The sequence below is a fragment of the Microtus ochrogaster genome, chromosome X (genome assembly GCF_000317375.1).
Source record: "Microtus ochrogaster isolate Prairie Vole_2 chromosome X, MicOch1.0, whole genome shotgun sequence".
Lineage (NCBI taxonomy): Eukaryota > Metazoa > Chordata > Mammalia > Rodentia > Cricetidae > Microtus > Microtus ochrogaster.
The window spans coordinates 1,977,466-1,989,071 of record NC_022026.1 but is presented as its reverse complement, the minus strand read 5'-3'; the positions used below and the strand labels follow the sequence as shown (position 1 = coordinate 1,989,071).

Genomic DNA, 11,606 nt, shown 5'->3' with positions numbered 1-11,606 from the left:
GATCTTTACATCCTGTATGATAGAGTGAGAACTGAAACAGCCACTAATCTATGAAGGATATATGATGCCTGAAATAACAGTGAATGTCAATAGAAAAACAGAAGTTAAATGTAATTGTAAATGCAGATTCAAAGACTTACTAATAAAGGAATAAAGGGAATTGTGATAGGGTGAATCACCAAGAAAGTATAAAAGAAGAAAGAATACCAATGTCATGGTAAGTTTAAGAACCTTTGAAGCTTATTGTGAGCATCAGTGCCTCATTTTCTCATATCCAGGCCTTGCATCATTTGCAATTGTATCATAACCAGTATACTATGATCTTCAGTTCTCTTTTTGTTTGTTTGGTTGGTTTTTTTGTCTTTCTGTTTTTATTTTGCTAACTTCATTTATGGTGTATGCTTGTGTGTGTGTGGGGGGAATAATTCTAAAATCTCCCATGTGAGCTATGTCTTTACCCTGTATTGGAAAAGCTGGTAGTAGTTTGCCTCTTTCAGTGAAAAGTCCCTGTTTTGCTAGGGCATGGACTAAACGGGAGTAAATAGGAATCTCTCTCCAAAGGGTATTCATGAATGATGCCAAGCAAAGGAGAAATTAGGGTCCCATGATCTTAACTGTGACCAATGGAGGAAAGTGACTATTACTTTTGTCTTTTTTGTCTCTGGAGCTTTGTCCAGTAGTTGTTCGTAGAGTTGTACATAGAAGTTGCTAATAAAATCTTTGAACCCTAAATAACTTCTGATAGCAAATGGTGACTGTTTTCATAATTCTGCATTTATGTGTGCTCTCTCCTTTTTGTGATGCTTACCTTCCCCCATCATTCTCTCTGAAATAGCTATCGCTAGTAAAGAATGCTTAGCAAGTTCTATTCCCCTTTTCTCTCTCACTTCCCCTTTCTCCCCCATCTCTGTGTGGGATGTGTATATGTGTGAGTTCATTTTCACATGTGCATATCCATGTGTTGGGCAGAGGACATATTTGGTTGTCGTTCTTTCTCAGGAACCATACGCTGTGGGACTTTTTGTGAGAAAGTTTGTTACTAAACTGGGGTTCACTGAGTACACTAGGCTAGTGAGCTAGAACTGAAGGAATTCACCAGTTTCTACCTCCTTAGTTCTTGGATTACAAGTACCCGTCACCATCGCCTGCTCATTAGTATGAGTTCTGTGTATCAAACTCAGCTCTGCACACTCATTTGACAAGAACCTTCTAACTATTTCCCCATGCCTTACATGCTATGTTTCCTAGAAACCCAGCATATTATGTCCTTTAAAGCACTAGTAGGCTCTTTGGAATTCAATATTTGATTATTTAGAAGGCATGATAGGAGTTCTTTTTTTCTTTTGCACCAAAATTCTTTATTTGAAGAAATGGTACAAAGTAAAGAACTTAAGCGGATGTTTCGGTGCGACTAATAGAAAAGATAAAGGCAGACCGACATGCATGCACTGCCTCAGTGACCAGTAAAGTCACTTGTGGCTTTGGGGAAGTCAGCTTAGCTGTCATTACTGTGTCCCAGGGTGTGCTTGTCAAACAGATATTCTGCCATGCCAGCTTCAGGGGCTCCCATCTTTCGCAAGTTGGTCACGTGGTCACCCAGTTCCTTGATGGATTTCACCTGCTCATTCAGGTAAATGAAGTCACACAAGTGGGGGTCATTTTTGTCAGCAGCCAGTTTGTGACGTTCTAGTAGTGACTGATTCACACTCTTTTCCAGGTGCAGTGCACACTCCATTGCATTCAGCCTGTTCTCCCAGTCATCACCGTCTGGTTTCTTGATATCCTGCTGGAAGATTCAGCTGCCTTGTTCGTTCTGTAGCTTCATCAGCTTCTCAGCGTGTTCCCTCTCCTCATGAGATTGGCGAAGAAAGTGTTTGGCAAAGTTCCTCAGAGCCACATCATCCCGGTGGAAGTATGAAGACATAGTCAGGTAGACGTTGGAGGCATAATATTCCCGGTTGATCTGGTGGTTGATGGCAGCCTAGGAGTCCTGGTGGTAGTTCTGGCGCACTTGCAAGGGAGACGCGGTGGTCACGGCAGCAGCGGCTGGCGACGTTGGAGTGGTGGAATGACGAGGTTGCAGAGGGTTCTGGCTTGGAGCAGCCGGCTGGGGTCGGAGGGGTTGAGTGCCCAGTTCCGTTCAAGCACTGTTGAAGCAGGAAACCGCACCGAATCCGGTGAGAACGTCTACCAATAAGAGTTTTTAAACAAACATTCAAAGAGCATGGAATAGGAGAAAAATGGGACACCACTGATACGAACCTCAGACCCCCTGTTTGACTGATAGTTTTTCCCAATATCAAATGTCACATAATTTATTTCTTTTAAAAATTACTTTAAAAATCAATTTATATCAACGATTTATCCAATTAATAGATAATAATTCTTTTTAAATGATATTTAAGATAGCAAGTCAAAAACTATTCAACACAGGTGATATGGAAGTCATCTGCTTTCAGCTTTTATCCCATTACGTGCCATCCATTGCGAAAACTACTGCCACGGGAGCTACAGCCCTACCACAGCATTGACTTGCTTTTATTACCATATTGCTATCATACTAGTTTGAGCCACTTTTACTCAGACCTTGTTGTGCAACAATGGTTTTTAATCCTGTCACTTGTGTTATTTTTAATAAAACACTGATTGGCCAGTAGCCTGGCAGAAAGTATAGGCAGGGTGACCAGGCAGGAAGTAGAGGTGGGGTGATGAGAGCAGGAGAATTCTGGGAAGAGGAAAGATTCAGTCTGCAGCTGTCACCCAAACAGAAAGAGAGCAATTGGTGACACACACCTTTAATACCAATACTTGGGAGGCAGAGATAGGCATATCTCTGTGAGGTCAAAGACAACCTGGTCTACAGTGGGAGTTCCAGGACAGCCAAAGATATACAGAGAAATGTAGTTTCAAAAAAACCAAACATTAAAAATATAAATAAAAATATACAGTTTAAAATAAAGCCTTGTGTATATGAAAAATAGAGAGTCTGGATACTGTATTGTGTTGTCTTTAAATTGTTTGATGACTGAGAAGGAGCAAAAAATTTATTTGATTACAAATGCTGATGGATTAATCCAACATATATATTTTGAAATTGCCTTGACTTCAAAATTTAATTAAAAAATTAGGCTACTTTGGAAAAGAGGTTTTGTTTCTATAGGAAATGAGAGGCTGTTTATTCATTCTGGGTTAAGAAAAATCAAATTTGATCAAGGAAGACTACCTGAGAAATCTCTGATAGGAGTAGATGGCCCAAATGTCTGAGTTCTACATCCAAATGAGTTTCAAGACTGCTAGCTGAGATGATCAAGCCTCACAGAATGCTACAGAATGGGACTTGACTTTAATTCAAATTTTTTTAGGTACCTGTAAGATTATCAGTGCCTTCAATAGGCAGAAAGTAGCCTAGAAAACTACACCCACATTCTGCCAATAAAATGGATTATGGATGTTTTTCTTTATTTAGAGTGTTGGTTACAAGTTATTATGGATAATGGTTAGGAAGAAAGCTAAACAAAGGAGATTAGATGTTGCGGGAGGTCCTCCCACTCCTCCAGTCTATAGCCGCTGAGATACCAGCCCATCGGGGTGTGGTCTCTCTCCCTTTAAAAAAGCGGCCACTTCCCTCTCCTCTCTCTCTCTTCACTTCCTGCTCTGCCGACAGTGATCTGTAAGTTTTTTCCCCTTTAAATAAATACCACCTTATTAATCATAATTCCAAACTGGTGTGGCATTGTTCATGACTTACGCCTTCAGTTGGCACCCAACGTGGGGCTAAATGAGTCCACAGAAAGCCTGAGAAAGCTTGGAAAAGAATAGAGTAAAGCATGTTTCTTGTGGCAATTTCTCGGTTCTGCTTTGCTTGCTAGAGGCAAGCAAGCGCCTCATCTAAGAGAGGCTTCCTGACTCAGCTTTAGCTGCAAAACCCTGCAGCTCATTGAGAGGTCCTGCCACTAAACACTTAAACAGTGTTGAAGAAAAGCTGAACGCATGCCTTTCGGTTTTCAGCCGTAGCAGGAAAAAAGCTGCACCGTTTAAAAATGCCTGCTTTCTGGGCTGTCCTGCCAGGTTAAACTCTGACTCTTTTAAGCAGGCAGTTGATGCGGTTTGCATGCATGGGCTGCTGAAGCTTGCTTGCTGGCAGGGACCTTGAAATGCCATAGAGTGGTGGCAGTAAACATGGCTACAGCCTGTATATCCACCATGAGGCTGGAAAGCTAAGGAATTGGCTGGATCCAGCCATCAAAGCCACGGCTTTAGTCCTACTGAGATTGCTTGGTAAATTAAAGACTCATGTGGTCAGAAAAACAGAGAGAGATACAGTAAAGAGAGTGTCAAAGACAAAGAAAATTTTTAAATGATTTACAGTGTTAAAAATATATGCAGACTAAAAGTTAAAATTCTTAAAGTAAAAAACAAAAAAAAGGAAGAGAGTTGTTGGGTGTGGTAGTACATACCTTTAATGCTAACACTTGGAAGGCAGAGGGAGATTGACCTCTGTGACTTCAAAGTGTGGTAGCACACGCCTTTAATCCCAGTGCCTAGAAGGCAGAGACAAACAGGTCTCTGTGAGTTCAAGGTGTAGTAGCGTAAGCCTTTAATCCCGAATGCCTGGGAGGCAGAGACAGGCAGATCTCTGAGAGTTCAAGAACAGCCTGGTCTACAGAGTTATTCCAGGACAAAGATACAGAGAATATAAAACAAAAGTAAAAATAAACGAAATAGAGGTTAAAACAAAGCTTCACAAAGATGGGAAATACACAGAGAATCTTGATACTGTATGCTATTATGCTCTCTTTGAATTGTTTGAATGCTGAGGAAGGAGCAACAGCTGCTAAAAGATATTTGTTTATAAATGCTGCTTAACTAATCCAACATAGATATTTTGAAAATGCCTTGACTTTGAAATTTGGATCTAAGGACATGATGCTTTGGAAAGGAGTTTCTTATTTTGTTTTCACAGAGGATGAGACCCTGTTCATTTCTTCTATTCCAATATGGTATGATGGACCATGCCATCCTGAAGGGTTGCTGTGAACATCATCAGAAAATTGCTTCACTCAACTGCCAACTGAGATGAAACTAGCACACAAGTTATACAATGAAAGACCTAATTAACAATGCCCCCATTAAGCAGGAAGCAGTTTGGAGAAAAAAAAAAAACTTCTCCCATGTTCCCAAATATGGTTTATAAACGTCCTTTTACATTTAAAGGGGGATATGATATAGATATGAATAATTTGCATTAGCATAGATTGTGCTTTATTGATAGAGATTTAATGTCAATTTTGTTATATGTATATGCATATTTCTGCTATTGATTAAGATATTGTGATTGTGTAGTTCATTAAAAAATGTAATGTATAATTAAGAAATATAGGTTAATGGATAATCATCAGTTATAGTCAAGCTTGTAGTCATGTTAGTTAGATTTTCTAGATATATAGAGATACATTTCAGTTAGGTAGACATTCTTCATATCTTTCAAAGACTGCAGAATATGGCATTTAATGTTTTAATAACTTAGGATTTTTCATGACAATAAGACACTCTGCTCCTGGCAGCACCAATCTACTTCAAGAGGAAGATGGGCATCGAAGAAGATCCTTATGGAGTTTGATAGCCATTTGGGCAAGAAATTGCTCTTGCCTGGACTATTGCATAAACTGGACACAGAGAACCTGCAGAGAGAGGACTACTGAACTTGCCTAAAGGTGAGATGATCTTTCGGGGTTCCTGATTCATGAAAGAGTCTGTGAGACATTCTGCAGGACACAACAGATAGTGACTGAACTGACTTTGAAATGTCCGGCTTCATGGAAATGTCTGCTGGAAACTATGGGCCTGTAGGCCGAAGATGGATGCCCCAACGGTACAGAGGAACTTTGGGTGACTGTCCAGGCAGCGAGATGTCTCTGTCATTTATTTCTTATTTGCTTAGGTAATATTATATCCTTCTGGAGTCTTTGATGGAGTTAAAGAATAGTTAGTTATAGTTTTCCTTAGTTATGATGAAGATTATTGTAATTTTTACTTGATAACTGTTTTGTTATATGTAATTTTGCTATGTTAAAGTTAAAGCCTTCCTTTTTTGTTTAAACAGAAAAAGGGGAAGTGATGTGGGAGTGTCAGATATCAATCTGTTGATTTCATTGGTTAAGCAATAAAGAAACTGCTTGGTCCTCATAGGTTAAAACATAGGTGAGAGGAGTAAACAGAACAGCATGCTGGGAGGAAGAGGAAGTGAGCTCAGAGAGACGCCATGTCCCACTCCTGGGCAGACACATGCAATGAAGCTCCGACCCAGGATGGACATAGGCTAGAATCTTCCCGGTAAGACGGGTGCTCACAGATTATTAGAGATTGGTTGATTGGGATATCAGAATTAGCCAGTAAGGGCTAGAGCTAAAGAGCCAAGCAGTGTTTAAATGAATACAATTTGTGTGTTGTTATTTTGGGGCATAAGCTAGTAGGTGGCCGGGGTGCTGGAGACGCAGCCCAGCCGCTCCTATCACTACAATTAGATTCAGAGTTCTTGAGTTTCTTTTTTTTTAAGGGAGGAAGTGCTGTGGAACAATGGTCTTTTATCCTGTCATTTGTATTATTTTTAACAAAATGCTAATTAGCCAGTAGCCAGGCAGGAAGTATAGGTGGTGCAACCAGGCAGGAAGTAGAAGCAGGGCAACCAGAACAAGAGAATGCTGGGAAGAGGAAAGGTCAGTCTGCAGTTGTCACTCTGCTGCAGAGGAAGCAAGAAGAGAATGCCTCATTCTTGAAAGATACTAAGTCACATGGTTAACACAGAAAAGAATTATGGGCTAATATGAGTTATATGAGTTATAAAAGGCCTGATCTAATGGGCCAACCAGTTTATAATTAACAAAGACCTGTGTGTTTATTTGGGACTGAATGGCTACAGAGCCAGGTGGGACAGAAACCTCTGTCAACAAGACCTTGTCTAATGTTCTCCATTTTTTAGAGAAGAAATCTGGAATCTAGGTTTATATTGCCAGACCTTGCCCTTGTCTGTTTGCCTAGGGGAATCTCAGATCATAGGTGATTCTAGTTTCTTTGCTATAATGCTGCATCTAATTTTTGGGGTCTCTCCATTACTTTATGATATATCTCACTTAGGATTATGATGGCAATCTGCCTATGAATGTTTTATGTTCTTGTATTTACAACCCAGTGGAAAATGCTGCCTAGTGCTCCATCCCACTAGATGGTTTATCCTTCCATACAACATACATTTCTGAATTCTCAGTGTAGTGATTTAAATCATAATGGCAACCATAGGCTCATACATTTGAATACCTTGTCCCTATTTAGAAGAATTGTTTGGCAAGGAGAAAGAAGTGTGCCACTGAGGCCAGATTCTAAGGTTTCAAAAGATTGGAGGTGTTAATTAATGGAGACCAAAGTTTGTGCATTAAGTCTGATGATCATAAAAGACCTATAACAAACACAGATTCAAGAAAATATGTTACGTGCTTGCATGTGGCATTACAGATATATGTGGAAATCTTGAGTTCATAAACTTGATGATGATAATGATGAAAAATAGAACTAAAAATGATACATCTCACACTTCAAGCTTTAACCTAGCTTTTCATCTTCAACTGAGCTAAATGATGAACATAAAACAGTTCTATGTACCTATTCTACAAACGAAATTGTATCAGGGGAAAGTTTGTGATTAGAATTCCAACTAATACATGATACATTAAGGAATAATGGAATGACTTTCATAAGATATATAAAGCTAATATCTATGTCTTCATTTTCTTTGAAGTAATGGCTATTTTATTATCCAGAAATTCAGAAAAAAAATTGACAAAGATTGCTGTGTTAACTTATTTTTTAAAATAAATTTAACTTATTGTTAAAATATATTAACTAAAAACTTATCAGCTTAATCAGAAAAAAGTACTATCAAGTATAACAACAACTTTTTCTGTTTAAATATGTAAATATTAATCTAAATTATAAAATTATTTCACAAAAGGCTAAATTACCCAAGTAGCACTAACTCTATCTGATTCTTCAATTAGATATGACAATAAATAATTCAACTGTATTTTGGAAACTATTCATTATTTTTTCAAGTTATTATATGAAAGCAATTGTGGATTGGGGTAAAAGTCAATTAATATTATATACCTTTTAGTAATTTCTGTAGCAAATGACTGTGAAGAGGTATTTTCTCTGTAATGATATTTTATGTCATTATTCTTTCCATGAATTCATTGACACAGTATTTGGTAAGAGAGTCAAATTTCTATAAAATGCAAGGTCTAATAATTTCACAATGATATAATTGCCATAAAGGTTTATTCCAGCATGTACTATACATAACTGAAATCAAATATGTACTTCACCGTATTTCTCTTGGATTCACCCAAATCTGAAAGATCTGAGATCATTAAAGCATCTCAATTAGTAGTGACTTTCCCAACCCCCAGGGGCCAGTGAAGCATACATTAAAGGTGCTATGTGCAGTCAAAATTTTAATGTGCACAATTTGAAAATGTCTACTACCTTGATGCAGAGAGTAGTATTATCTGAGAACCTCATTTGCCTGGAGTTTTATATTGCAGCCATTAAAAAATATTTCATCTCATTGGGTGAATGTCTTATGAACATTTCCAAATCTATTAAGTAATATTAATTGTACAAAGGTTTGGAAAGCATATGAATCATTAAAAGTAGAAATGGGATGTTCAATAGCCTGGAAGAGCTAATGTTATCACTTTTCTGGCCTGTTTAACACCTTCTTAGTACAATTATTTTTAAATAAGTCATCATGACCCAGCAAAAGTTCCTTCTTTTAGAAGCAGAACACTGAGTGGACATGAAGGTGAAAAAATAGGCTCAGAATATTTTAAATATTCACATTAGAGACTGATGATATTTTGAGAAAAGTTCTTAAAATATTTCTTAGCAGGAACTATTTATTAATAGACAGAATCCTTGATAGATTTCATTGACTTATATTTATATTCAGAACACCAAATGAAAACTGAGTTGATCTTTACCCAGACCAAAGCAAAAATGAAAAGGGAAAAAAGAAATAAAGAGTACTACTCAAATTCCTCTCTTTAGTAAACTGTATCTTCAACACAGATATGCACATATTATAGTATTTGTTGCTAATATAAGTTGAAGTTATGCTCAATGTCTAACAGTTAGTTACTGTTATTGGGACAGTTCTATATGGGAAAAGACTATGGGAAAAGGTGGCTGGACTTAAAGAATATTCCTAACCTACAATTTTACAACCTGAAAATGACTAATTTGGAGGCTCAATTTGTGGCACAAACATTGCAAGTGACAGGAAGGACACTTAGTTTACATAAACAATACTTAGGGAATATCATTATCCTAATTTAGTAAGAAACAATGTAAATAATCTCTGTTAATGGAGGTACATCAGGAAAAATAGTGTCAATATCATTTAGAGTCTCAAATTTTGTGCCAGATATAAACAAAGTTGCCTTTGAGAAAGTTAATATGAAATATATGCAAGGATATTTGCAATATTTTTCCCCAAGGGTACCTTGGGTTCTACAGAAAAACAGAACAAACAGTATATTTGCATGTGTTATATAGATTTTTTTAAAGCTTCTACATATATATATATAGTTATATGTACATAGTCACATATGCATGTAAAAGATTTATTGTAAGGAATTGGCTTGTGGAGTTGTGGAATCTGCCAAGTCATCAAATTTGTAGGGTGAATCAGAAAGTTGCAAACCTTAACGGAGTTGATCATTTAGTTTCTAGGCAGAGTGAAAGGCCCGTGAACAAAGAAACAAATGGAACTTCTCCTGACAGGCTCGAGAACTGGATGGAGCCAATACTTTACTCAGGTCAAGTCCAAAGGCAGCAAAAGAATAAGGTCCCAGTTTGAAGGCCATTAGGGAGGAATAATTTCTTCTTGAGGTCAGCTTTTTGCTTGATCCCAGCTTTCCACTGATTGGATGAAGTCCACCCATGTTATGAAGAAGTGAGCTTTACAAGTTTACATGTTAAACTCATTTAATATTTATAGGAAGAATCATAAAAAGCTTGACCTGTATCAAATTCAAAGAAATTGATACAAAACTAATGGTCACATCCTTCATTTCCCATATATTTAGCTTTACAATAAGCTAGACAAATCAGTACTAATGAAATGAAAGTAAAATAACATATTGCATACTAATACATGCTGAAAGATGACTGATAAAAAACATTTTCATGTGAAAAATCAATCAAAAAGCATTTCAAAATTGGATATGTGATGTATGAAAGGCTTTCCAGTAGGCTTTATGATAGATTCAGGTACACCTATCGTTTTTACAAACATGATCATAGGAACTAGTAATAAACATCATTAAATAAATAAATTAAAGTGAAAAATATTTAGTGATGTTAGAAGAGTAGCACAAGTATTTGCACTTCAAAGGTGCTGTGCTGACATCAGGAATTCAGGTAAAGCAGCTGATACAATTGTTGGTCCTACTAAAAGGAAGGGTCAAGAGAATATAGGACATTGGTTCTATTGATTCAACATGCTGTTACACACAGAGTAGTACACATACATGTTCAGAAATCAGTGATCAAATAGCAGTAAAATAATATCTACTCTCTATACAAGTATTTCCATTATTGTTGGTACTGTTGTTAAAATTTGTTAGTATTTTTGCCCGATTTTAGACTAGTTCTTTTAATCTTTTGTTTGTTTTGTCTTATTTTATTGAGCCCAGGTTGGCTTGGCTCTAGCTATATGACCGGGAATGATTTAGAACTTATGATTGATTATCTTGACTGTACAACTTAAGTTTTGGGACTACAAAGGATGTGCACCTATGCCAGGTTTATGCAGTAGTAGGGAAGAAAACCAGTGTTTTGTGCTTGCTAGGCAAGTACTCTACCAACTGAGCTATAAAACTGGTCTGCCTTTGATCTTGATGGTCTTTCTGTAGTGATACTAATTAATTTATATGGTACTATTGTTATTCTCAGCAAAGTACATTCCACAATGGAAACCCTAATTCATTCCCACGAAACCAACCTAACTAAAAAGATGTATTTAATTGTCTATATAACAACTTCCTCAAGTACAATACATTTTCCTTTCCCTTTTAAAGGTCTCTGTGTATGTGTGTGTGTGTGTTTATATTTATGTGTGTGTATGTATGTATGTATAGTCACACATGTGTGCACACATCCATTTTTTCTTTTTTATATTTATTTTTTTATTAAAAATTTCTGCCTTCTCCCCTCCTCCCTTCCCCCTCCCACACTCCCCATGCCCCACTCTCCTACCCCTCCCTCTCCAGTCCAAAGAGCAGTCAGGGTTCCCTGCCCTGTGTGCAGTCCAAGGCACTCCCCCCTCCATCCAGGTCCAAGAAGGTGAACATCCAAACAGGCTAGGCTCCCACAAAGCCAGTACATGCAGCAGGATCAAAACTCAGTGCCGCAGGGCAGTGGTGGCGCACGCCTTTAATCCCAGCACTCAGGAGGCAGAGGCAGGTGGATCTTTGTGAGTTCGAGGCCAGCCTGGTCTACAAGAGGTAGTTCCAGGACAGGAACCAAAAAGCTACAGAGAAACCCTGTCT

The 11,606-nt window shown here is 37.7% G+C and overlaps 1 pseudogene; it reads right to left on the bottom strand.

The window, feature by feature from the left end:
- Positions 1 to 1,478: 1,478 nt before the first annotated feature.
- The window catches only part of LOC101989580, a 29,747-nt pseudogene continuing 19,619 nt past the window's right edge, over positions 1,479 to 11,606 (bottom strand).